Source organism: Chrysochloris asiatica, unplaced genomic scaffold (assembly GCF_000296735.1).
Source record: "Chrysochloris asiatica unplaced genomic scaffold, ChrAsi1.0 scaffold00076, whole genome shotgun sequence".
Taxonomy (NCBI): Eukaryota; Metazoa; Chordata; class Mammalia; order Afrosoricida; family Chrysochloridae; genus Chrysochloris; species Chrysochloris asiatica.
Genome location: NW_006408594.1, coordinates 128,397 through 153,282, shown reverse-complemented (window position 1 = coordinate 153,282; position 24,886 = coordinate 128,397). Strand labels below are relative to the sequence as shown.

Here is a 24,886-nt window from a genome sequence, read left to right as displayed (position 1 = left end):
AAAAAGCTAAAGCGGATAAAGAGAAATACTTTTAACTGATGGTATATGGAAGGGATTATAATCAGTGTAATGAAACAAGTCATTTGAATGGTTGAATGTGAAACTGATGATGTGCCCTGTAAACTTTCACTCAATCCACAATAAAAACCTTAAATTAAAAAAAAAACAAAAAGACTATCAAAAGCATCAGAAGGCAACCTAAAGACTGGGTGACAAAAATCTTTGCAAATGACATATCCAATAAGGGTTTAACATCTAAAGTTTCAGCTTTGGTGGTGGTGATGTGCCGTGGAGTCAGAATTGACTCACAGCGACCCTGTACAGGGTTTCCAAGGCTGTAAATCTTTACAGGAGTAGAAAGCCTCATCTTTCTCCCGCGGAATAGCTGGCAGTTTTGAACTTCTGACCTTAAGGTTCGCAGCCCGATTTGTAACACTACTAAGCTACCAGAGCTCCTAAAGACTTGTAATTCTACATCAGATCATTTACATTCTCTTATTACAATGATCCCGACAAGTTTTCATAGTAGTGATAAAGGCTTTAATCCTCTAATTATGGCTTAATTAGACACTTAGATTTGATAATATGCATCAATGCAAATAGGGTACATACTGCACATCCTGACACATGGAAGAACTGCAACTTTAATAATCATGTTCTCAACAGTACCTGCTTTGAGCAGGAACTGGCTAAAATACAGGATGGTGATTAGAGGATTCATTTCTTAATATGAAAAAAGATCACAAATACTTCAATAAAACCTAGATTTAAAAGGCATGTGCCTGTGTATGACAAAAAGTATGTTAAATAAAATCCCTTCATTCATTCAAAATATGTCTACTATGTGCCAAGTACAGTGTCAGGAGGCAATATATAGATGAATATATTGCCCTTGAAAAGCTAATAACCTATTTAGAGAGACATATAAAAACGATAATCAGTATCTACTGGAAAAGCATTGTTGTAGGCACAGAGGAAGGGCTGACTCTACTGAGAGAGGAAGCACGGGGGCGGGGGTGGGGGGCGCCAGCATCTGAACTGGATCTCAAACGATTAGTAAGAGACTACCAGCAGTGAGGGGGATGAAGTTCTTATATACAAGTATGCCTCAGCAAACTATCTGAGACCCCAAGTACTGGAGAAAACTGTTAAAACACAAAATGTATCCTGGAACTTTGCAGTAATAGTCAATCTTCATATCTAATTAAGGAGTCCTGGTTGTACAGTGAGTTAAGCAACAGGCTGCTAACCAAAAGGGCAGTGGTTCAAATCCACCAGCCACTCTGCAGAATGTGAGGCTGCATGCTCTCATAAAGATTTATAGTCTTGGAAACTCTACATAAGGACACTGTCATAATAGCACTGGACCGTGAACCACAAGGTCAGCAGTTCAAACCGACCAGCTGCTCCTTGGAAACCCTACATAGGGTCACTATGAGTCAGAATTGACTCTACAGCCCTTGACAATAACAACAACATGGGTCAGAATCAACAAGATGGCTGTAGGTAATATCTAATTGAAGACAGAGACCTGGCCTCGTGAATTATGTCTACAGGGGTTTAGTTATTCAAAAAATCTCAATAAATGGTAGTTTCCCTATATAGTCATTGATAGTCTCACAGGGAGGTTTTAACATCTTATTGATAGAAAAATCTATGGCGCATAGATAAAGTCTAAATATCTTTAGTTTTCAGAAAGTATGGTTGGCTAATTGAGATTTCATAATAGATGCTTTTTCATTTCCCATCATAGAAGACTATATAGTAGCATGTTATTCTATAAACTTTCAAATTTCTGCTAATCCAAAATAGTAATAGTTACAGCTACTACAGCAACAATTTTACAAAACCAACACATTACTGAAGCATTTGAAAATTTGGGAATGGCAGGTACTAGATAAATCAATTTGTAATTACTCTCCTCCCATATTCAATTTCCCTACTTTAATGCACATAAGCCAAAAAAAGAAGAAGAAAAATTCATACTACATGCTATTATGAGCAATCTTTCAAACACCTGTTTACAACACCCTTGTCAATTTCAACTATTCTTGTCCTCTGAAAGTTTTATGAAGTAGCTGGCCCAACAGATAGGTAGCTAGCCCTGCCCCACATATGTCATAGGAAAAATAGTTCTCCAGTAAGACAAGAAAATATAGAATTATTTTCCCTTATAGAGTTAGGAACACTGAGACACCCTTATGGGAACACAAACAATAATTATCTAATTTTTATTAAGAAAAGAGAGCTCTAGAAGCAACAAGGTGGTTAAAGAAAGGTTGCTGTTGTTGCTATGTGCCGTGGAGTCAGTTCCCACTCATAGCTACCCTATACAGGGTTTCTGAGGCTGTAAATCTGTACGGGAGCAGAAAGCCTCATCTTTCTCCCATGGAATAGCTTTAAGATCGTTCAAATGCCAACATACACCAGCATCGCCTATTCCCCGAAGATGAAATATGTACATGCCCTACATAGCAGAGAACTAGAATACAGACAGAAAACAAAATTCCCAGTTAGTTCAACAGGGAGCAATTCCGTCAAAGACAGATAGGAAACAGTCAGTTAAGCATACTCTCTTGTTTAGAATACAAAGCTCAACAGCTCTGTGGGAGGAAAAGAAAAGGCAACCGGGAATGCATAGCACTTATGAACCAAAAAATTCAACTAACAAATGACTCATTTGATCATAATTGTAAAACCAGAAAGAACATAATGGTAGTGATATCTTTGCTCCTTACCACTTCCTTGTCTAGAGGGCTAACCTGATAGCATCTGAGCCTGTCTTCAAGTGATGGGTATCTGTACCTTTCAACACACTAAGTGCTCCCCAAGGAGGACAATGAGGCCAACTCTACCAGAGACAGTATCTTGCAGTTTCCAAGAAGTCTTATTCTCCTTTGAGTGGAGGCCAATGAATGGGATGTTGTTGCTGAGCACCGTCAAGTAGGTTCTGACTCACAGCAACCCCATACAGGATTTCTGAGGAGCGGTTGGTCAGTTTGAACTGCTAACCTAGCAGCTAGTAGTCCTGTGGATGGCACAGAGGTCCCCAAATGCAACTTGTACGAATATTTCAAAATATGTTCTGAAACAGGAAAACACTACGGATTACAATTTAGCAGAAATCTAAAAATAACAGAAGAACATTCCCTATTTTTAGATATCTGACTTACAAGTTTAAAAACACTAAAAGTAACCACTAAAAAAATAACAAGAATAAAAAAGGTTTTAAAGACACTTCTGAACTGGGAACGCTGATTTTATAAAATTCCCAAAATCCTGGATTTTTGTTATTGCCTCAAACTTTCCCAACTTCAAAATGCAGTCTTAATCCTATGTGTTTATCAAGCACATTTCCACAGAGCCAAAAAAATGAAACATTAAAAAGGATATGACCACAAAAGAGAAAGAACAACTAAGGAAAAAAATATACTGATACGTTCACAGACAGACATAAAAGCAAGTGGGGCTTAGAGATTAAAAAGAGTTATGTATATAAAACAACAAAATCAATTTAATTCTCCTTCATTAAGTAGCTCCACAGACCCTAAGAAAATACCTGATTAAAGAAGGAAAACAGTTTTTTCCTCTAATAGATCTCGTTACTGAAAAGTCTGAAGATCAGTAAGTATCTAACTCAAAGCTATGTCTGAATATTAGAATTTGCAATTAGAGAAAAAATAAAATTTTTTATACCAAAAATCTGAAAACAGTACATTTATGAGACAATTTATGGTTTCCCTCAAACTATCTTCCTCCCCATATCTGTCCAGTCTCAATACAATTATGCCTGATGCAATTTTGAAAACAACTATGGTACACAGGAACTGCAGGAAATATGGGAATTACCTGATTGTACAGCCATCATCAGCATCTCAGGTTCCAGCAGAGTCATGGCAGATTCTTCTCAGAAACAAGAGCCCACAAATAAAATGAAGGAATTCAAATTCACAGGAAAAAAAAAACCCAACAAGGATGTCTTCAGAGGCTACCAAAAGCTTTCATCAATTCAATCTCACCAGCTTATGCACCATCAGTCAATGAGAACCAGCTGCCCTTCTCAGAGCAGTTACCAATCTCGCCAGCCTTCAGGCCAGTGGAGATGATCCAGAGTTGACTTACTGCCGACAGGAAACAAAAAAGCGCTCAAGTTAAGACGTATGAAGTGCAGTTAGAACAGTGAGTGAGTCCCTCCCCTTGCTATTCGTCCCTGGGGGGAAGGGAGAGACACACAGAAAGACTTTTCGGAAAACAGATCTACTGCTTTCTTTCTCTGTCTTTTTAAATAACGAAAATAGGGTTTTGTTCAGAACTCTATTATATGGGTTCTTTGCTGTTATTGCAGAGAGAGCACACTCCCAACAACTCCATCTCGTGGCAAAAGCAGTCTATTTACTGACCCGTTCATGGGAGGTGGGGATGGGGAGTAGAGTATCTAGACACAATCAGATATGTATGTACGCTGAGTCAAAATTTCTGAAAAAGAGCTCCAGCGGTTTTTCATCTGGGATATTTATAGATAACAGACCAAGGAAGTTGAATATTTAACTACAGAAGCTCAACTATTTCTCCACCCCCACTCCAATTAAAATATCTATTTCAAAAAAGTCATCTGAATACATTCCGGAGCTGTAATCTCTCTTTCAGATCTACCCATCTTCTCAAAGAGCCTCTCTTACTTGTGCCTGTGTCTAAAACAAGTGATCTGTGAATAGGAGGCAGCTTCCTGTCTGACTTTTCTCAAATGCTTTCTGATCATACATACATAGGACATATAGCAAGACTGTTTCAATGTATAGGAATTTCCCAAGAAAGAAAATGTTAATCCTTTTCTATCTTCTAAATATGAATAAATGCATTCTACCTTCCATTAGAAACAAAACAAAAATGACCACCAAATCTTTTAAATTATAACTGATATTAACAGTAATGATATTAAGACATCTTTCAGCATATTTGATTGACTTTTTGTAGCTGAAAGTGAGAACTCCATGTATGGCATGTTTAGCACGAGTCTCTCAATCTTTCAGGTTAAGATGCAGCATGTTAAAAGGCTACATTTGTTGTTGTTGTTGTTATATGACTTGGAGTCGGTTCTGACTTACAGCAACCTTGTATATAGGGTTTTTGAGGAGCAGCTGGTGAGTTTTAACCACTGACCTTGTGGTTCAAACCCACCTTGTGGTTGAGAGCTTAACCTACAGTGCCACACCAGGACTCCAGGCTGCACCAGGCCCCAGGAATATGTTAATACTCACACAGGCAAACAAAGGAGAAATGAAAACACAAACAGAAGACAGAAGAGAAAATGGCCTCAGAATGACGGAAGGAAATAGTCTGTGCTCAGAAGAGTCTGTGGAGTCTCACAAGAGAGAAAAACTTCTTTTCTTTCTCACTCCAAGAACATTATGTCTACAAGAAAAGCCAGAAAAGCTCGATATAGAACTGTGGGGATGACTCAACAGGCAGCAGAGTGGCAGCCAGTGGGGGGTTACATACTGCTTTGGGAAGACAGGACTGCAGCCAATAGCATTCGCCCTAGCTGCTGACTCTGGTAAACAAGTATCCAATCTGTCTTATGAGAAATGGGCACATATCAACTCCCAGCCTACATGACAGTCTGGTCAGAGGTTAGCAGCCAAGGGAAAAGCATCCCTAACAAGGTTGACTCATTCCTTGGTTCCTTTGTGGGTGTACAATTTGCTGTGCGAGGATTTTTCAAAGGAAACAAATTCTCATCGTTTTAGATTTTCAGGGAAAAAAATACAAATTATTAAATTCTTGCACAGAAGTTGGTAGGAAGGACAGAGGACTGTTTCCATCTTGCCCAAACCCCTCTCTCTTGTAGAAAACGGTTCGGAATGCCATGGCCATCAACTTTCAACTGATTTGCTACCTTTTTCAGAGCAATTTAATGCCCATTATTTCACATACATTGGGGTAAAAGAAGCTAAAGAAAATAATTTTTAAAAGAAGCAATCTAAAAAAAGTGAAAGAGAGGATTTTCATGAAAATGAAAAAAGAGGATTTCCAGCAAGATGGCAGACTAGGCAGACACACCACAAGAGTACAAGAGAACAAAGGAAACAGACATAGATGAAAATCCCACACCACTGAACTTCAGAGGAAAGGTTAAGAGAAGTGACTAGAGCGCTTGCTGAGAAGAGAAGCTGAGCACTGATATGGAGAGAGGAAGAACAGTGAGTGGCCACCCAGATACCATGTGACCATCTTGAACTTTTGTAAGCAGCTTTGGTGACATAAGGTGGCCTGGCAGAGCAGAGTCACACAGGGTATGGAGAAGGTGTGATTCTTTCTTCTTCCCCACACTTCCCTGGTGACTAGGGGTGTGTTCAGCTCCCGTCCTCATGTACTCTCTACATCCATACCTCCCTGAATCCCCTTGATCTTGGGGAGTCAGAGGGTGAACTCTGAGAGTTCAGAGTCAGTTGGTTGGGAGCCATGCCAATGTGAGGTGGAGCTGACTGTGTCACTTTGGTGTGCTGCTTTGGTACCTGAATTCAGGCGGGCTTGGTTTCAGACCTACAAAACCAGTAGAGCCACTAGACCAGCTTTTAACCAGTCACCCTGCCCCCAGGTGGCCTGTGGTCTTAACAGACACTGTAGCCAGCTCCGTTAAGAGCCTTCACAAACAATTTTCAGATTGAGTACCCTGAACATAGATAACACAAAGAACAATAGAAACCCATCTAGGGCCAGAAACTCAGCTGTCTCATCCCTCCCACATCCACCTTCTGAGCTCCTTGGCTTGCAGGAGCTCCTCCCCACCGAGTTTTCTCCTCTCCAGGACTAACAGCTGCACTATTATTGCTTTTTTGTTTCTGGGTTTGGTTTTATCCTTTTATTGTTTCACTGTTTTCAGTTGTTTATTCTTTCTCCTTCATCTTCTCTTTCCATTGCTTTGAATTTTATCCTTTGTATCTCTGCTTTTGTTTTTCCTTCTTTTCTTCTGTTTCTTATTTCCCCTCTGCTCCCCAACTCCTTTAAGCTTTCTTTACTACTCTCTACTATCATTCTCTTTGAATCTTCCTTTCCCTGATTTATCTGTTTGTTTTATTAATCCTTCCTTTTATTTCACTCTCTTATTTTATGCTTCTATATCTCCATTTTCCTGTCCCTCTTTTCTTTTTCCAGTTGTTGCCTGTTTTTATTTCTTTTTTTTATTATTTTTCCTTTTCATTGTTGGTTCTGTGTCTGTTTATTCTACTTTGTTTTCTTGTATGTGTGGGGGGAAGGGGTTTTCTATTTCCTATCGACAAGAGACAGGACCCATGCCCATATAGGCCATCAACAACCATACAGTCTGCAGCTCCACCAAAGGGACAAGAACCAATACCAATTCCTATACACCTGAACAGTGATTGACAGCAACATCAGCCAAACCCACCCTCAACTAAAGAGGCACAATCGGTGAACTAGAACAGTGTAAACGCTTCCACTCTCTAACTACACCCACAGGACACAGTTGGTGAGGGTCTAAGAATACATCAATATACACTCACCAATTAAATACAGAAAGAAAACCCCACAACGTCCCAGAGACAATAATTAATTTTAGCTTACAAGAAGAAACAAGAGAGAATGACTCAAACAAATGACCAAGATGCAGAGTCAGAAAATATTTCTGAGGAAGAAAAGGTATGAAACTACCTGAGACAGAAGTCAAAAGAATGATATTTAGGTCCTTCAAAGAACTGACAGGAAGATCAGAGAAATCAAGAATACATAAAAAAACTAGAGAATTCAGGGAAACTACAAGAACAGACAGACAAAATAAATGCGAATTCTGAAAACAATATAAAACCTGCAATTAGAAATTCAGAAAATTAATACTAAGATTTCAGAAATGGACACTATATTGACAGGACAGACAACAACCTGAGCTTACCATACATGACGACACCACCCAGAACTCAACACTGACACATAAGTATTTAAAGTAAGACAAACCTGAAAACAGGGAACCAGAAGTATCAATTTATAATTAGCCAGTTACATAAAAGAAGGAATAACGTAGATATAGAACTCCAAATCGCAAGGAAGTCAAATAGATTTCAAGATTAAACAGGCTGTTTTAAACAGGTAAAGCTATTAATAAATTACCGGGTCACCTCAAAGAAAATTAATACACCTGCACTTCAAAATAAATGAAATTGACCATAAAAGAAATGAAAATGAAAAGAAATTGACCATAAAAGAAATGAAAATGAACTCAGTGCAGAAAATCATGTGAAACAAAGAAACCAGGAGCACCAAAAAGAAACAGACAGCAATAAATTCATATGCAATGACAATTAAACTGAATGTAAATGGATTAAATGCACCAGTCAAAAGACAGAACGAGTAGAATGCAGAAGAAAATAGAATCTTTCAATATGCTGTCTACTAAAGACACATCAAAAAGATGGATAGTCTAAATGCCCATCAGCAGAATAATGGTAAAACAAACTTCGGTACATACACACAATGGAATGCAGCAAATAAAAAGGTGAAGAATAACAATGAACAATTAAACGGAATAATACTGTTAATTGGTGGAACATGGAGAGGATTGCAATCATTGTAATGAATGCTAAGTATAGGATTTGTTGAATGTAAAACTGATGATCTGTTCTGTAAACCATCCCTCAATTCACAAAAACCATTTGGTGTTTTTTTTTGTTAGTTTTCAAAAAGAAATTCCAAGCAACATGATCTGTGACTATGGCTAAGAGTTTGATTCGTAAAGTCTGAACTCCAGTGACAGTTTCAGTTCCACTATTTATTGTGTGAACTAACAAAATTTCAAAGAAATAGAACACAAGTAAAGTTCAACAAGGCCTCCACACAAATGAATATGCTCAAGTTAACAGTAAGGGAATGAAAGACAACTTTTAATCGCTAATAAAATACAAGTGTTTCTTTTGCTTTTACTCTTAACTCTAGCTTGCTGTTTGTTGTTCTGTGACATCGAATCAGTACCGTTACTCATAGCGACTCTATGCATAACAGAATGAAACACTGCCTGGTCCTGGGCCAACCTCACAATCATTGCTACAACTGAGCCCATCTCGTTTGGGGTCTTCTTTTTCTCTGAACCTCCACTTTACCAAATATGATATCCTTCTCCAAGGACTGGTCCCTTCTGATAATATGTCCAAAGTATAAGAGATAAAGTCTAGCTTCCAAGAAGCACACTGGCGGCACTTCTTCCAACACAGATCTGTTTGTTCTTTTGACAGCCCATGAATTTTCAATATTCTTTTCCAATATCATAACTCGAGTGCATCAATTCTTTCTACTGTCTTCTTTATTCACGCCCAACTTACACAAGCATATGAGGTTACTGAAAATACCATGGCTTGGGTCAAGCTAGTCAATACAAATTTAGTATGCTGTGGGTTAATGCGCCAGACTGCAGTCATTTGACCTGCAACGTCAGTGGTTCAAGCTTACCAGCTGCTCCTTGGAAACCCTATACTGGGTCGCTATGGGTCGGAATCGACTCTACAGCACTTAACAACAAGAACAAGCTCTATTTGAAGTCCTGGTGTGAAATAAAGCACTGGACTACAAGATTGGTATGAACCACAATGTCAGCGGTTCAAACTCACCAGCTACTCCTTGAAACCCTAAACAGGGTCTCTATGAGTTAGGACCGACTTGATGACACTTGACAACAACATGCTCTCGCTGGGAGTGCTGTGGTTGTGTAAGATAAGAAAACTGCTAACCATAAGGTCAGCAGTTTGAACCCACTGCTCCTCAAAAGAAGGATGAGGCTTTCTGGTCTCACAAAGATTTACAGCCTCAGAAGTCTCATACAGGGTCCTTATGAATGGGAAAGAACTCGACAATGCTTAACAACAACAACACCGCCTCTATTATTTCTTGATGCTGAAGGATAGCACTCATTTTCAAATGTTTAAGTTCTGAACAAAGCTTTTCCCATCCCCACTCTCGCACCAACAAACTCCCCAAAGGCCTTAATGTTCACGATCAAGAGGAACCAGACAAGTTTTTGTATTAGCCGACCTTTCTACTAGATTTGTTAACGAGTTTCCATTCTCTTCTTAAAATGTATCACTTCCTTGGTTTTCTTAACCCTACTTTTCTACTTTTCTACCTTTCTATCTGACACCAATTCTCTGAAAAAACCATTGGCTCCTCTTTCTTTGCCCTTCTCAGGGGCACTCCTGGTCAATCTTGTCCTTTCTTACTGCTTTAATTACCACTTGAAGACTGACTCATGACATTTCAGGTCCTTAATATTTGAAAACTTTTTACAGGAATGCTCAAGCATTAAAAAAAAAAAAAAAAGAGAGAGAGAGAGAAAGAAAGAATGGCATAACGAACGGCTACATATGTGGCACTATAGAATAAGCACCTATTAACCACAAGGTTGGTAGCAAACCCACCAGTCACTCTCGAAATACAGGGTCGCTATGAGTAGTAATAAGGAGCTCTGGTAGCGTAGTGGTTACGAATTGGGCTGCGAACCTTAAGGTCAGCGGTTCGAAACTACCAGCCGCTCCGCGGGAGAAAGATGAGGCTTTCTACTCCCATAAGGATTTATACCCTCGGAAACCCTGTACAGGGTCGCTATGGGTCGGAACCGACTCGACGGCACTTAACAACAACATGAGTAGTAATGGAGTCCTGGTATGGTGCTGTGGGCTAATGCGTTAGACTGCAAAGCCATTTGAACTGCAAGGTCGATGGTTCAAGCTCACCAGCTGCTCCTTGGAAACCCTATACAGCGTCACTATTGGTCGGAATCGACTGGACGGCACTTGACAACAACAACATAAGTAGTAACTGACTTGTCAGTACACAACACAATACACCCACCACTTACTCTCAAGTTTATCAACATACAAGCAAAGCTGTTTCATCTATCCTGTCATACCTCTACACACACATACACACACAGAGCGCAGGGTGAACAATGGAGCACTCTGAAGCAAATGCTAGGCATCATACAATTTCATCTTAATCCTATAGAGCTAAAAGAACTATTTTTTTTAACATAACCATAATACCATCATCAAACGCAGTTTTTAAAATTCCTTAATATCTCAATTATTCTTCAATCAGTGTTCAAATTCTCCCATCTCATAACTTTTTTTTTTTTTATTTAAGTTTTTCATTGTGAGGTTTACATGGGAGAACATCAGCTTTACACTCACCCCCACCTCTACCGCCGGGCCACCAGCACACAGCCCTTCTCCAGCCCTGAGTCCAGTGTCCCCAGCAGTTCCATCTGTCCACGTCATATTTTCTGTCTCCATCCCTGGCATCACTGCCTCTCTGGGTAGGGTCCCACTCTCTGTTCTTCTCACTTGATGGTACCAGGGACCTCCGCTTGTCTCACAACTTTTTAAAGTTGATATAATGTATTAAAATAAAAGTACAAAAGGGAATCAATATTGCATTTCACTGCTGTGTTTCATAATTTTCCATTAACCTATAGATTCCACCCTCCCTCAAGTCATTTCTCCATGTCTTGGATTTTGCTAACTGTATCTCCATGATGCCAAGGATGCTCCATCCACTATGCTTCCTGGAAATGATCAAGTTGATTGTCACTCGTGGTATCCTGTATGTCAGAGCAAAACTATGTTCTATAGGATTTTCTTCCAGAAGTAATTGCCAGGTCTTTCTCCCACATGCAACTGGGTGGACTTGAACCTCGAATCTTTAAGTTAGCAGCCAAGCATGTTAACTGAGCCACCCAGCGACTCTAGCCAGTATAAGTTAAGAGATACAGAGGCTGATGGAATTTGGTTTAAATAGTTTGACTAGAATATTTTCGTGCTTCTGAATTGTGTTCCTCCTTTTCTGCCTTGCCTTTATCAGGAACCCTTCTTATCATCACGTGACTTTACTTGGCCTTCAACCCACAGTTTAGGAGCTGATAAGTCCAAAGTCTTCTCTCATCCTGGCACTCTTATACCCTCCATGCACATGGTAAAACCCCTCTCTTAAGCCCACCCCCCAGAAGTCCATGCATGGCTAGAATATAACAAAAGTTAGAGGTTCAAACTCACCCCGAGGGCCTTTGGGAGATGGGCCTGGTGACATGCTTCCAAAAGGCTTCCACAAGCCTTGAAAATGCTCTGCACAAATGAGGTCACCATGAGTCAGAATTTACTAGAAGGCACCTAAAAACAACAAATGCTCTCTCGCATCTGTGCCCACCTTGGATTCCACAGCCAGCAAGTGTCTGACATGGTAGTATTCATAAACAAATGATAAATGGAATGAAAAGCCCTATTTACCACAGAAAATTCAAACATCATGGGAAATGTTTGCAACAACAAAAGAATCATTGCAACCAACAAGGGCAGGTAGTCTGCAAAAATACTCATTGCAATACATGCTAAAGGTATTTTTTAAAACTATATGTTGTTGTTGTTATGTGCCATGGAGTTGGTTCCGACTCATAGTGACCTGTACAGGGTTTCCGAGGCTGCAAATCTTTACAGGCATTAGGACATTTGTTGTTGTTATTACGTGCTGTGCAGTCGGTTCCGACTCATAGCGACCCTGTACAGCGTTTCTGAGGCTGTAAATCTTTCCAGGAGCAGAAAGCCTCATCTTTCTCCCATGGAACAGCTGGCAGTTTTGAACTGCTGACCTTAAGGTTCGCAGCCTGATTCTTAACGACTGCGCTACCTGAGCTCCTTAATTCCTATATGTTGTTGTTGTCATTATGTGCCGTGGAGTCGGTCCCGACTCATAAGGACCCTGTACGGGGTTTCCGAGGCTGTAAATCTTTACGGGAGCAGAAAGCCTCATCTTTCTCCCACGGAACAACTGGTAGTTTTAAACTGCTGACCTTAAAGTTTGCAGCCTGATTCATAACCACTACGCTACCTGAGCTCCTATATGAGGAATCCTAAAATTATCCAAGGCTTTGAAGGGTAGGATTAATACAAATAAGAAAATCCACAATAATACTCTCAGAAATACTAATAGCTAATGAGAAGAAAAATGTCCAAACTGTCAGAAGTTAATGGAATGAAAAACAGCCTAGCTTCACCTACAAAATAATTAGCCTTTAATGATCTGAAGCTGTCAACCTCACTAATAATTGATCTTAATGAAATGTATCATAGGCAGGTGTGCTCAGAACTAGACATGTCTTTTTATGATCTCTATGGGATTCTAGACTCTGAAATATTGGCTGGCTCCCTGTGTCCATTTCTGATCTGATTTTTCAAGAGGGCATGTGAGAGCTTACTGAAGCTCAGCCCTACAAAAATTTCACCATCATATCAAATTCCACAGGTTCCAACCAGTTAAGTCTCTCCTGCAGATGCCTGGCACTGAACAAAGTGAAAGCACCCAAAAGATTATGTAACTCAGCACCACAAGCAATTTCCCACAGGTCTTATGCAGCCTCCATTTCCTGTGCTCACCTCTACTACTGATGAACCCAGTCAAGACCAACAAAGCTGGGATAATCATGCCATAGGTACACTACTTCCTGGCCTCAGGCACCAATTGTGAGCATGGTGCAGGACCAGACAGTGTTTTGTTCTGGTGTACACCCAACTTGACAGCACCTAACAACATTTACAGCTAAACTTTCCAAGGTGCAGCAAATAAATGTTAAGGGCTATGATCACCATAAATGTGAGTAGGCAATTAATTTAGACTGTATGTGTGGAATGCTGTGATTGTGCAGTCAATGTGGGCACAAAGAAAAGGATGAATCAGGCCGACACTGGCCCTGCCCCAACAACGATGAAGTTAATTAGAAAATCTCCACTCAACAAGTAAATCAAAAGACAAGAAGATAGTGGGACTGTACAATGGTACAACCACTGTGGAAAACAGTATGATCCATATGACCCAGCAATCCCTCTACTAGGTAAATATGCTAGAGAAGTATGATACACGATACTAGAAGACAAATGCACACTCATGTTCACTACAGCACTATTCACAATAGCAAAAAGATGAAAACAACCTAAATGCCATCAATGGAAGAGTGGATAAACTATGGTACATACACACAATGTAATACTTCGCTGCATTACAGAATACAGATGAATTTGCAAAACCCCTGAAAACATGAATGAACTTGTAGGACATTACTCTGAGTGACAGAAGTCTATCACAAAAGAACAAATATTGCATGAGACCATTATTATAAAAAGTCAAAGAGTGTCCAAGTGGAGCTAGCAAAATGAGTGGCTGGTGTGATCGCATCTTGGAGACTGGTAGCACTTGCATCATGGCTGACCAACGGACAGAAGAGCAGATTGCAGGATTCAAAGAAGCTTTTTCACTATTTGACAAGGATGACGATAGAACTATAGCAACAAAGGAATTGGGAACTATCATGAGGTATCTTGGGCAGAATCCCACAGAAGCAGAATTACAGGACATAATTACTGAAGTAGATGCTAATGGTAATGGCACAATTGACTTCTCAGAATTTCTGACAATAATGGCAAGAAAAATGAAAGACACGAAGAAGAAATTAGAGAAGCATTGTGTCTTTGATAAGGATGGCAAGGCTATATAGGTGCAGCAGAACTTCGTCATGTGATGACAAACCTTGGAGAGAAGTTAACAGATGAGGCAGTTCAAGAAATGATCAAGGAAGCAGACACTGATGGTAAACTATGAAAAATGTGTACAATGATGACAGCAAAATGAAGACATTGTACAGATGTGTTAAATTTCTTGTACAAATTTGTTTATTTGCCTTTACTTTGTTTGTAACTTATTTGTAAAATAAGTTACTGTCAAAAGAATGTGTGTATAGTAATTAAGACTTCGTTCCTCCATGTTTTTTCTTCCCTTGTCTTACTGTCATTATCCTGAAACCTTACTTTAGAAAACTGATCATGTAACACGCTGCATGTGGCTTACTCTGGATAGATCTAAGTCCTATTGCTCATCTAAACTTAGATGGAGTTGGTCAAAAGAAGGTACATCTGGGTCATGCCTTTTGTAAAGTAGTTGTCTTTATGAACTATCAGCATGTTGATATTGAAGTGTAGAGTTATAACTGTGCAGATTTTGGACAGTCAACCATATGTACTTAAAGCTGCACTTTTGCAAAATGGGTGTATTATCCAAGTACTCATACACTTCTTTGGTACAGCTGGTCCTGTACCAGAAATATTTTCTTTTATTGTTAGCTTTTTAAACTTTGTCTAGTCACTTAAAGAAAATCTGCTTATGGCATAATTTGCCTCAAATCCATTCCAAGTTGTATATTTGTTTTCCGATAAAAAAAATTACAATAAAATAAAAAGTCAAGGAAAGGTTTGTACACAAAAAGAAATATTCTTTGATGGTTAATGAAGGTTGGGATAGTAAAGGAGAATAAATAATTTACTAGAGGGTAAACCCACTGACTTCGCATCAATTCTGATTCAGAGTAATCCTATATAGGATTTCCAAGACTATCAATCATTACAGGAGAAGACTACCTTATCCTTCTCTTGCAGAGCAGCTGACAATTTTGAACTGCTGACACTGTAGTTAGAGAGTCAAATCCATAAGCCACAGCACCACCATTGCTCCTCAGAGGAATGTGCTATGGAATTCATTCTGACTCATAGTGACCCTGTATAGGAGTGGTTGGAGGTTGGACTACCTAACTTACGGTTAGCAGTCCAGTGCTGATCCTGCACCACCACATCACACATATTCACTTCAGGAGGGGGGAGGAGAGATCTGGAAACAGGTAATGGCGATGACTGAATAACGTGTACATAATAAAACATAGAAATGGCAACTGTTTCATTACACAGCTATTTCCCTCAGTATATAAAAGCAAATTGGAGGGGAGGAGGAGACAAAAGAAAGTACTAAATAAGAGTTGTTATTCTTGTTCTGTGCCGTGGAGTCAGTTCCGACCCACAGCGACCCTGTACAGGGTTTCTGAGGCAGTAAATCTTTATGGGAGTAGAAAGCCATAAGAAGAGCTGGGAGTTTCGAACTGCTGACTGTGAGATTAGCAGCCTGATACATAACCACTACACTACCAGAGCTCCTTAAATAGGGAGTACAATGAGCTAAACAAATATAAACAAACATAAAAGAAGTAATTATTTCTGGCCAGTTGTTTTTGTTTTCTTTTATGACAAGTTTTCTCTTTCCTGTCTGCTACCTCTGTGTTCATTATCCCCCAACCTTCACACACACTATTCCCTCATTTCTGTATGACCAACTACTACTTATGCTTAGCTGTACTGTTCATCGCTCACTTTCCAACCAAAGTTGGTATCAAGTAGTCACCAAATATATTTTTCAATATTAAAATTTAAGCTAATATTTCCATTCCAAAAAAAGCAATGCAGAAGCATCTTTATAAGATGTTCACCCAAATATTAGTATAAGCATGAATTAAAAATGATTCAAATGGTCATTATCAGGTTGACAGTAATACAATGATGGCACAGAATGAAAAGTCTGTTATGTATGGGTAAAAAACCTACTTATAAAAATATTTTGATAAATTTTAAAAAATCGTCCAAGGAAACTTAAAATGTAATCGCTAAACAACTAAACGAAAAAGCATATGTAACTGTATTGATAGCATTCAGTTACTTTCAAATTATAACTTTAGAAAAAGACTGGAGGGAAACAAGCAACGTTTCCATAACAGTGATTTCTTTGGGAGATGGGAACCAGGGTGAGAGTTCTTGGAGCAGGGATTCTTTCTAGTATACATTGGTTCTCCAGGAATCTAGCACTACGTTGAATTAAAAAAATGACTGTGGGAAATTGATCGTCTCTAAATACTGGAATTCACCACTTGTCTGTCAGTTTGTTGTACTACAATGACTAGCATGTTACTGTGATGCTGCAACGTATGACAATGGTATTTCAAACACCAGCAGGGTCACCTATGGTTGAGTAACTTTCAGCAGAGCTTCCAGACAAAGACAGAATATGGGAATAAGGACCTGCCATATTACATCTAAAAAAATGCCAGTGAAAACCTTAGAATAGCAACAGAACATTATCTGAAAAAGTGTCAGAAGATGAGTCCCTCAGATGGGAAGGCACTCAAAATACAAGTGGGCAAAAGCTACCTTCTTAAAGTAGATTCAACCTTAATGATAAGGATCAAGGGTGAGGAACCTTTTTCCTGCCAAAATGTAAAACATCATTCACAGGTTTTACAAAATTATCAAATTAAAAATTAGCCTGCTTTGCTACATTTGGTCAAACATAACTAACCGCTAATGTGACAGCTGAAACCGAAGTTACTTTGGTAGGACCAGAACAAATGATTTTGTGGGTCCTATAGGGTTTTCCCTCTGCTAGTCATAAGGTTTTCAGTGACTAAATATTCGGAAGTAGTCATCACTCCTTCTTCCTAGTCTGTCTCTGTCTGGAAGCTCATCTGAAACCTGTCCACCATGGGTGACCCTACTGGTATTTAAAATACTGGTGGCATAGCTTTCAGAATCACAGCAACTCACAAGCCACCACAGTACAACAGACAGACAAGTGGGAAAAGAGGAAGACCCCCAACAAGATGGATTGGCCAAGTGGCAGCATCGATGGACTCAAGCGAGGCAACAGTAATGAGATTGGCCCAGAATTGGGCAGTGTTTTGTTCTTCTGTGCACAGGGTTGCTATGAGTCAGTACTGACTCGATAGCACATAACAACAACATATGGTTTTTAGAGTCCTGGTGTGGTGCTGTGGGTTAATGCGCCAGGCAAGGTTGGTGGTTCAAGGTCCCCAGTCACTCCTTGGAAACCCTATACAGGGTCGCTATGGATTGGAACCAACTCGATGGCACTTAACAACAACAACAACAACATACTGTTTTTAGGAGTCCTGGTGTGGCGCTGTGGGTTAATGCGCCAGACTGCAATGACGTCTGAACTATAAGATTGGCAGTTCAAGCTCACCAGCTGCTCCTTGGAAACTCTATACAGGGTAGCTATGTGTCTGAGCTGACTTGACAGCACTTAACCACAACAACAGCATACGGTCCTTGGGCCAGATGTTCCCCTACCCCTAATACAGTTGGAGTAAAATGTTCAGAACTATTTGCTGATGAGGCCTGGCTTGTAAACATGTAACAAACAGCTACAAACCTAAATTAATAATTGAAACATGGACTGTACGAAGTAGAGGAAAATTGTTGTGGTTAACTGTCATTGAATCAGTTTTGACCCATGGCAACCCTATACAGGGTTTCCTAGTAAGTGGCTGGTGAACTTGAACCACTGGCCTTGCAGTTCAAATGATTTTGCAATCTAACGCATTAACCCGCAATGCCATACCAGGACTCCAGAGAAAAATTAGAAGTTGTCAAAAAAGATATGGAACACTTGAAGATAATTTTAAGCATTGTTTTTGTTAAGTGTCGTTGAGTCAGTTCCGACCCATGGCAAACCTGAACAGGGTTTCTGAGGCTGTAAATTTTTACGGGAGCAGAACACCTCATCTTTCTCCCGTGGAGCAGCTGGTAGTTTCGAACTGCTGCCCTTGTGGTTCACAGCCTGATTCGTATCCACTACACTACCAGAGCATTAGTGAGCTGAAAAGAACTGATATTATTTTGAATTGAATTTAATGCTCACTTGTCTGCTCTAAGAAATTTAGAAGACTACTAATATGGATCTCTTCCAACTGAGTGGATTTGTTGTTGTTGTTAGTGGCCATCAATCAGCACTGACTCATAGCGACCCTATGCACAACAGAACGAAACACTGCCCAGTCCTGGGCCAACCTCACAATTGCTGTACCTCAGCCCATCACTACTACCACTGTGCCAATCCATCTCATTGGGGGCCTTCCTCTTTTTCTCCAACCCTTCACCTTACCAAACATGCATCCTTCTCCAGTGACTCTTCCCCTCTGATAATATGTTCAAAGTATGAGAGATAAAGTCTGGGCATCCTGGCTTCCAAGGAGCACTCTGGCTATACTTCTTCCAACACAGATCTGTTCATTCTTTTGGCAGTCCATGGTACCTTCAATATTATCCTCCAACACCATAATTCAAATGTATCAATTCTTCTACAGTCTTCCTTATTCACTGTCAAACTTTCAGATGCAGTGAGGTTACTGAAAAGGCAATGACTTGGGTCAAACTGACATCCTTATTATTCAACACTTTAAAGAGCAGATTTGCCTAATGCAATACATTGTTTGATTTCTTGACTGCTGCTTCTGTGAGTATTGATGGTTGATCTGAGCAAAAGGAAGTCTTTCACAACTTCAATCTTTTCTCCATTTGTATGGATGCTGTTTATTTGTCCAGTGGTGAAGATTTCTGTTTTCTTCACATTGAAATGCAATCTATACTGACGGCTGTGGTCTTTGATCTTCATCAGTAAATATTTTAAGTCCTCTTCACTTTCAGCAAGCAAGGCTGTATCATCTGCATATCGCAGGTTGTTAATGAGTCTTCCTCCAATCCTGATGCCACATTTTTCTTTATATAATCCAGCTTCTCAGATAATTTGCTCAGCATATAGGTTGAATAAGTATGGCGAAAGAATACAACCCTGACATATATACCTTTCCTAATTCTAAACCATTCGGTGTTCCCTTGTTCTGTTCTTGGTGTATGTACAGGTTCCTCACAAGCAGAATTAAGTGCTCCAGAATACTCACATTTTGCAATGTTGTCCCTAGCTTGTCATGATCCACACAATCAAAAGTCTCTGCGTAGTCAATAAAGCATAAGTAAACATCTTTCTGATATTCTCAGCTTTCAGTCAAGATCCATCTGACGTCAGCAATGATATCCCTCATTCCACGTCCAACTGAGTGGAAAAGATCCATATTTGTGCTAACTCCAAAGAATGATAATGCAAAGAATGCAGAAATTACCAAACAATATCAATAATATCACATTCAAGCAAAATTTTTGATGAAGGTAATTCTATAATTGCTGTAGTAATACATCAACAGTGAACTGTCAAAATTACAGCTGGATTCAAGACAGGCCATGGAACACTGCTGATACTTTACGGATGTGGCTACAAACAGGAAGTACCAGAAAAAATTTTACCTGTGTTTTACTGGTTATGCAAAGGCATATTATGACTGTGTGGATCATAATTATTATGGATAGCATTGAGAAAGAGGGGAAATTCAGAACACTTAATTGTGCTCATGGAGAACCTGAACATAGATCAAAAATCAGTTGTTCAAAAAGAACAAGGGGATATGATGTGGTTTAAAATCAGGAAAGGTATCAGGGTTTTATCCATTCATCATCTTATTCAATCTGTATGCTATACAAATAATCTGAGAAATTGGACTATATGAAGGAAAAGATGGTATCAGGATTGAAGTAAAGATTCATTGACACTCTGCCATATGCAGATGGTACAATCTTGCTTGCAGACAGTAAAAGGGACTTGAAACACTGATAAACACCAAAGACTAAAGTCTTTGTTGTTGTTGTTAAGTGCCGTGGAGTCGGTTCTGACTCATATTGACCCTGCACAGGGTTTCCGAGGCTGTAAATCTTTACGAGAGCAGAACGCCTCATCTTTCTCCCGTGGAATCGCTGGTAGTTTCGAACTGCTGACCTTGCGGTTCACAGCCCAATTCGTAATCACTACGCAAACAAAGTCTTTAGTATGGATTATTCCTCAGCATAAAGAGAACAAAAACCCTCACAACTGAATCAATAAACAACATAACAATAAACAGAGAAAATATTGAAGTTGGTAAGGATTTCATTTTACTTGGATCAATAATCAACACCATGGAAGCATCAACTGAGAAACCAAAGGACGGACTGCACTAGGCAAATCTGCAAAACTGCAGAACTCTTTGAGTGTTTAAAAGCAAAGACTAATGTGCACCTGTCCCAAGGCATGGCATTTTCAATCATGGGATTTTTCTACATGCATTCAAAAGCTGAACAATGACTTTTGTTGTTAGGTGCCATCAAGTCGGTTACAACCCATAGTGGCCCTATGTCGAGTTGGTTACAACCTACAGTGACCCTTTGCAGAAAAGAATGAACTATCACCCAGTCCTGTACCATCCTCACAATTGCCGCTACACTTAAGCCCACTGTTGATGCCACTCTGGCAATCCATCTCTTCAGGAGTCTCCCTTTTTTTCCCTGTCCCTCCACTTTACCAAGCATGATATCTTTCTCCATGGGCTGGTCCCTCCTGATAATATGCCCAAAGTATGAGGAACAAAATCTGGCCAACTTGGCTTCTAAGGAGCATTCTGGTTGTACTTCTTCCAACACAGATTTGTTTGTTCTACTGGCAGTCCATGGAACAATAAACAGGAAAGACAAAAGATTAATTGATGTCTTTGAATTATGGGGTTGGCAAAGGATATTGAATATGCCATTGACTAACTAACTAACTAATATGCCAGAAGAACTAACAAATCTGTCTTGGAACAAGTATAGCCAAATGCTCCTAAGAAGTGAGAACTGCTTCACACATACTTTGGACATGTTATACGGAGAGACCAGTACTTGGAGAAGAACATGATGTTTGGCAAAGTACAGGTCAGTGAGAAATAGGAAGACCCTCAACAAAGTGGCCTGACACAGAAGCTGCAACAATTCTGAGGATGGTGCAGGATCAGACAGTGTTACACAGGACCGCTGTGAATTGGAACCAACTTGATGGCACCTAACAACAACAAAGTTACAGATTACTACATTCTGTAAGTCACATTTAAACAGATTCACTGAGTAGATTTAGAGTCTTAAAATTTGATCACTTTTACATTGGCTGGGACACCTAATCTAGTAAAGCCGTTGACAACCAGGCTTTCTAAGGAACATAAGTAACAATTCTCTCTAGTTTTCCCAAGAAAAAGTAATTTAGATCAGTAGCTGCCCACTCAAAATTTTACTTCTTTCAACAATCAATTATTACCTCCTGTGCTGCACTAAAGCATGAAAGCATATAGTGTGTACCCTTACAGGAAAAAACCCAAAACATTCTCTGCCTGTTCTTTCACAGGCTACACATATGGAAAATAAATGGGTATTTTCTACAACTTACCCACAGAGGAGAAGAGTCACTATGAAAGGGGAATAAATCTCCTGCTTACTTCTCTTTACTAACTCTTTCCATCCCATTCAGCATCCCAATAACAGACATATACAAACTGTTATTTCTTTTGGAAAAACATCTGGGATTAGCAACAATAGTTCAAGAAAAGTTTTATCAAGAGACTGTATTTATAACTATTAAAATCATTCACTGTTGTTGTTAAGTACTGTCGAATCGTTTCTGACTTACAGCAACTCTGTATAACGTTTCCAAGAAGTGTTGGTGAGTTTGAACCACTGACCATGTGGTTTAAACTGACCTTGCTGCCCAGTGCTTTATTCAACAATGCCACACCAGAATCCCATGAAACAGCAGTCTCTAAACATAAATCTACAAAAGACATATAAGACTATCAAAAAGATGATAAAACCTCACTGCAAGATTTTATAAAGGAGGTCAATGTTCACACAATGTTCTCTCTAAATTGGTTTACAGATTTAATGTAATACCAATCAAAATCCCATGTGATTTAAAAACTCAAATGAAAAGACAAAGGACCAAGAAAAGCACTTTTGAAAAAGAACAAAGAGAGAAGATGTGCATCCCCCTTTTGACGGGCATTTATGATTGACTAATTTCACTCAGCATAATGTTTTCTAGGTTCATCAAAGTTATGAGGTGTTTCCCCTCAAATTATTCAACACCGCATTGTATTCGATTGTATGCAAGTACCAAGGTAAGCATAACCATTCTTCTGTTGATGAGTATTTAGGCTGTCTCAATCTTTTTGATGTATCTCTTATAGACAGCATATTGAAGGATCCTGTTTTCTTATCCATTCTGTTCTCTGTCTCCTGATTAGTGCATTTAATCCATTTACCAGACCAACTTTACAATTTTTTGTATTTCCCAAGCTGCTTTCAGGATTCTTTCCTTACGTTTTGGCAAGTTTGATCATGTCTTGGTGATTTTCTTTTGGGATCTATCCTGTTTGGGATTCATTCAGCTTCTTGTATGCTTATCTTCTCATCAATTTATTTTTAGTGTCGCTTCCTGTTCTGGAATTCTGATTACCCTCAAGTTATTACTCTTCGTGGTGTCCCACATAGCTCTTAGGCATTCTTCAGATTTTTCACTATTATTTTCTGACTGTTCTTCTAGCACTGTAGTATTGAGAGATTTATCTTCAAGTTTACTAATTCCAGCCTCTATCTATTGCTTCGAATTTACCCTTTCAATGTATTCCATTTCAGAAATCTTAGCTGTTAATCTTCTGGATTTCTAATGACAGATTTTGTATTATTGCAAATTTTGCATTTATTTTGTCTATTTGTTCTTCTAGCATTTTCCTGAATTCTTCCAAAGATTTTTGTGTGTGTGTTTTCTCCTTATGTTCCTTGATCTTTCCATCAATCCTTTGACGATACTCAAATATCATTCTTTTGGATTGTTTTTCAGTTAGTAGTTCCATTACCTTCTCGTCTTTGAAAATGTTTTTGCATCTTTTTCATTTGTTTGTGACAGCCTCCCTATTTCTTCATGTGAGCTAAAATTGTCTGTTGTATCCACAGCATTGTGGTGTAGTTATATTTTTATTTAATTAATGATTGCATGTTGATGTATTCTTAGGCTCTCAACAAGTCTCCTATGGTTGTAGTTAAGAGAATCAACGTGCACGCACCATTTTCCATTCTTGCACGTCAGTTTAGGGTGGGTTTGACTGGTGTTGGGTGTTGATCAGGGAGTACAGGAGCTAGTACTGCCTCTTGCACAGTGGGTGGAGCTGCAGAGTGTATGGCTGTGGCTGGGCTGTATGGGTAGGTTACTGTCTACTATACAGTGGGAAAGAGAAAACCCCCTCCCCCTCTTAGCCCCCCACACAAGAAAATCAAACAGAATAAACACAAAAGGAATCAACAATGAAAAGAGAAAAAGAAAATAAAAATAGGCAGCAAAGAATCTAATAACTATAAAGACAAAAGAGGCACAGGAGAGGGAAATGGAGCTATAGCAGAGAAAAGAGAGGGGATAAAAGGAAAAAAATAAAAATAAAAACATTCAGAAAAACCAGTTAGAAGGAGGATGAAAAGAAGAGAGTTAAGGGAGAGGAGGGGAACTGTGAACCAGAAAAAAATAAAGTATGAAATCCCCAAAATGCCAGCTTTCCCCTAGAAACTTTTATGAACCTGTCATATATTAATTTATCTAATTTTGGTCTGAAACACAAGCAATGCATTCCATGTAATACTACTGTTGTTGTTGTTGTTATGTGCCGTGGTGTCGGTTCTGACTCATAGCGACCCTGCATAGGGTTTCTAAGGCTGTAAATCTTTATGGGAGCAGAAAGCCTCATCTTTCTCCTGAGGAACAGCTGGTAGTTTCAAACTGTTGACTTGTGGCTTGCAGCCTGATTAGAAACCACTATGCTACCAGAGCTCCTTATGTGATACTACTGGTGAGTCTTAAATCCACAATTCCTAAAGTCCAAAAGGCATACCTTTTAGGATACAAGCAAGTCCCCAACTTATAAGTGGATTATATTCCAAAAGCTCATTTGTCATTTGATCATTTGAAACTTGGAATGCCTTTTCTCACAGAAGCCATGATATATAAATTATGGTTAAAATTCCCAGACTTGTCCACAAAAGTATGTTAAGATAAATGAGACACATATATTTGCAAGCAGAAACAGTATTACAGCTCCTATCCCAGGAGCTCCTGAAAATAGGTCTTAAGCAGTTTCAAGCCAGTTCTGAAATTCATCCATACTTAAAAGATTAATATCAAATCAGTAAGTATAAGGGATGGCTATGTAAGGAAAAAGGAGCTCTGGTAAGGTAGTGGATATGATCTGGACTGCTAATCTCACAGTCAGCAGTTGGAAACTACCAGTGGTTCT

At 39.3% G+C, this 24,886-nt stretch overlaps 1 protein-coding gene and 1 pseudogene across 1 annotated transcript in view; one reads left to right on the top strand and one right to left on the bottom strand.

The window, feature by feature from the left end:
• MKL1 (megakaryoblastic leukemia (translocation) 1) overlaps positions 1–24,886 on the bottom strand; it is a 219,272-nt gene that overhangs the window by 190,790 nt on the left and 3,596 nt on the right. The window lies entirely within an intron of this gene.
• Positions 14,246–14,643, top strand: LOC102815209 (annotated as a pseudogene).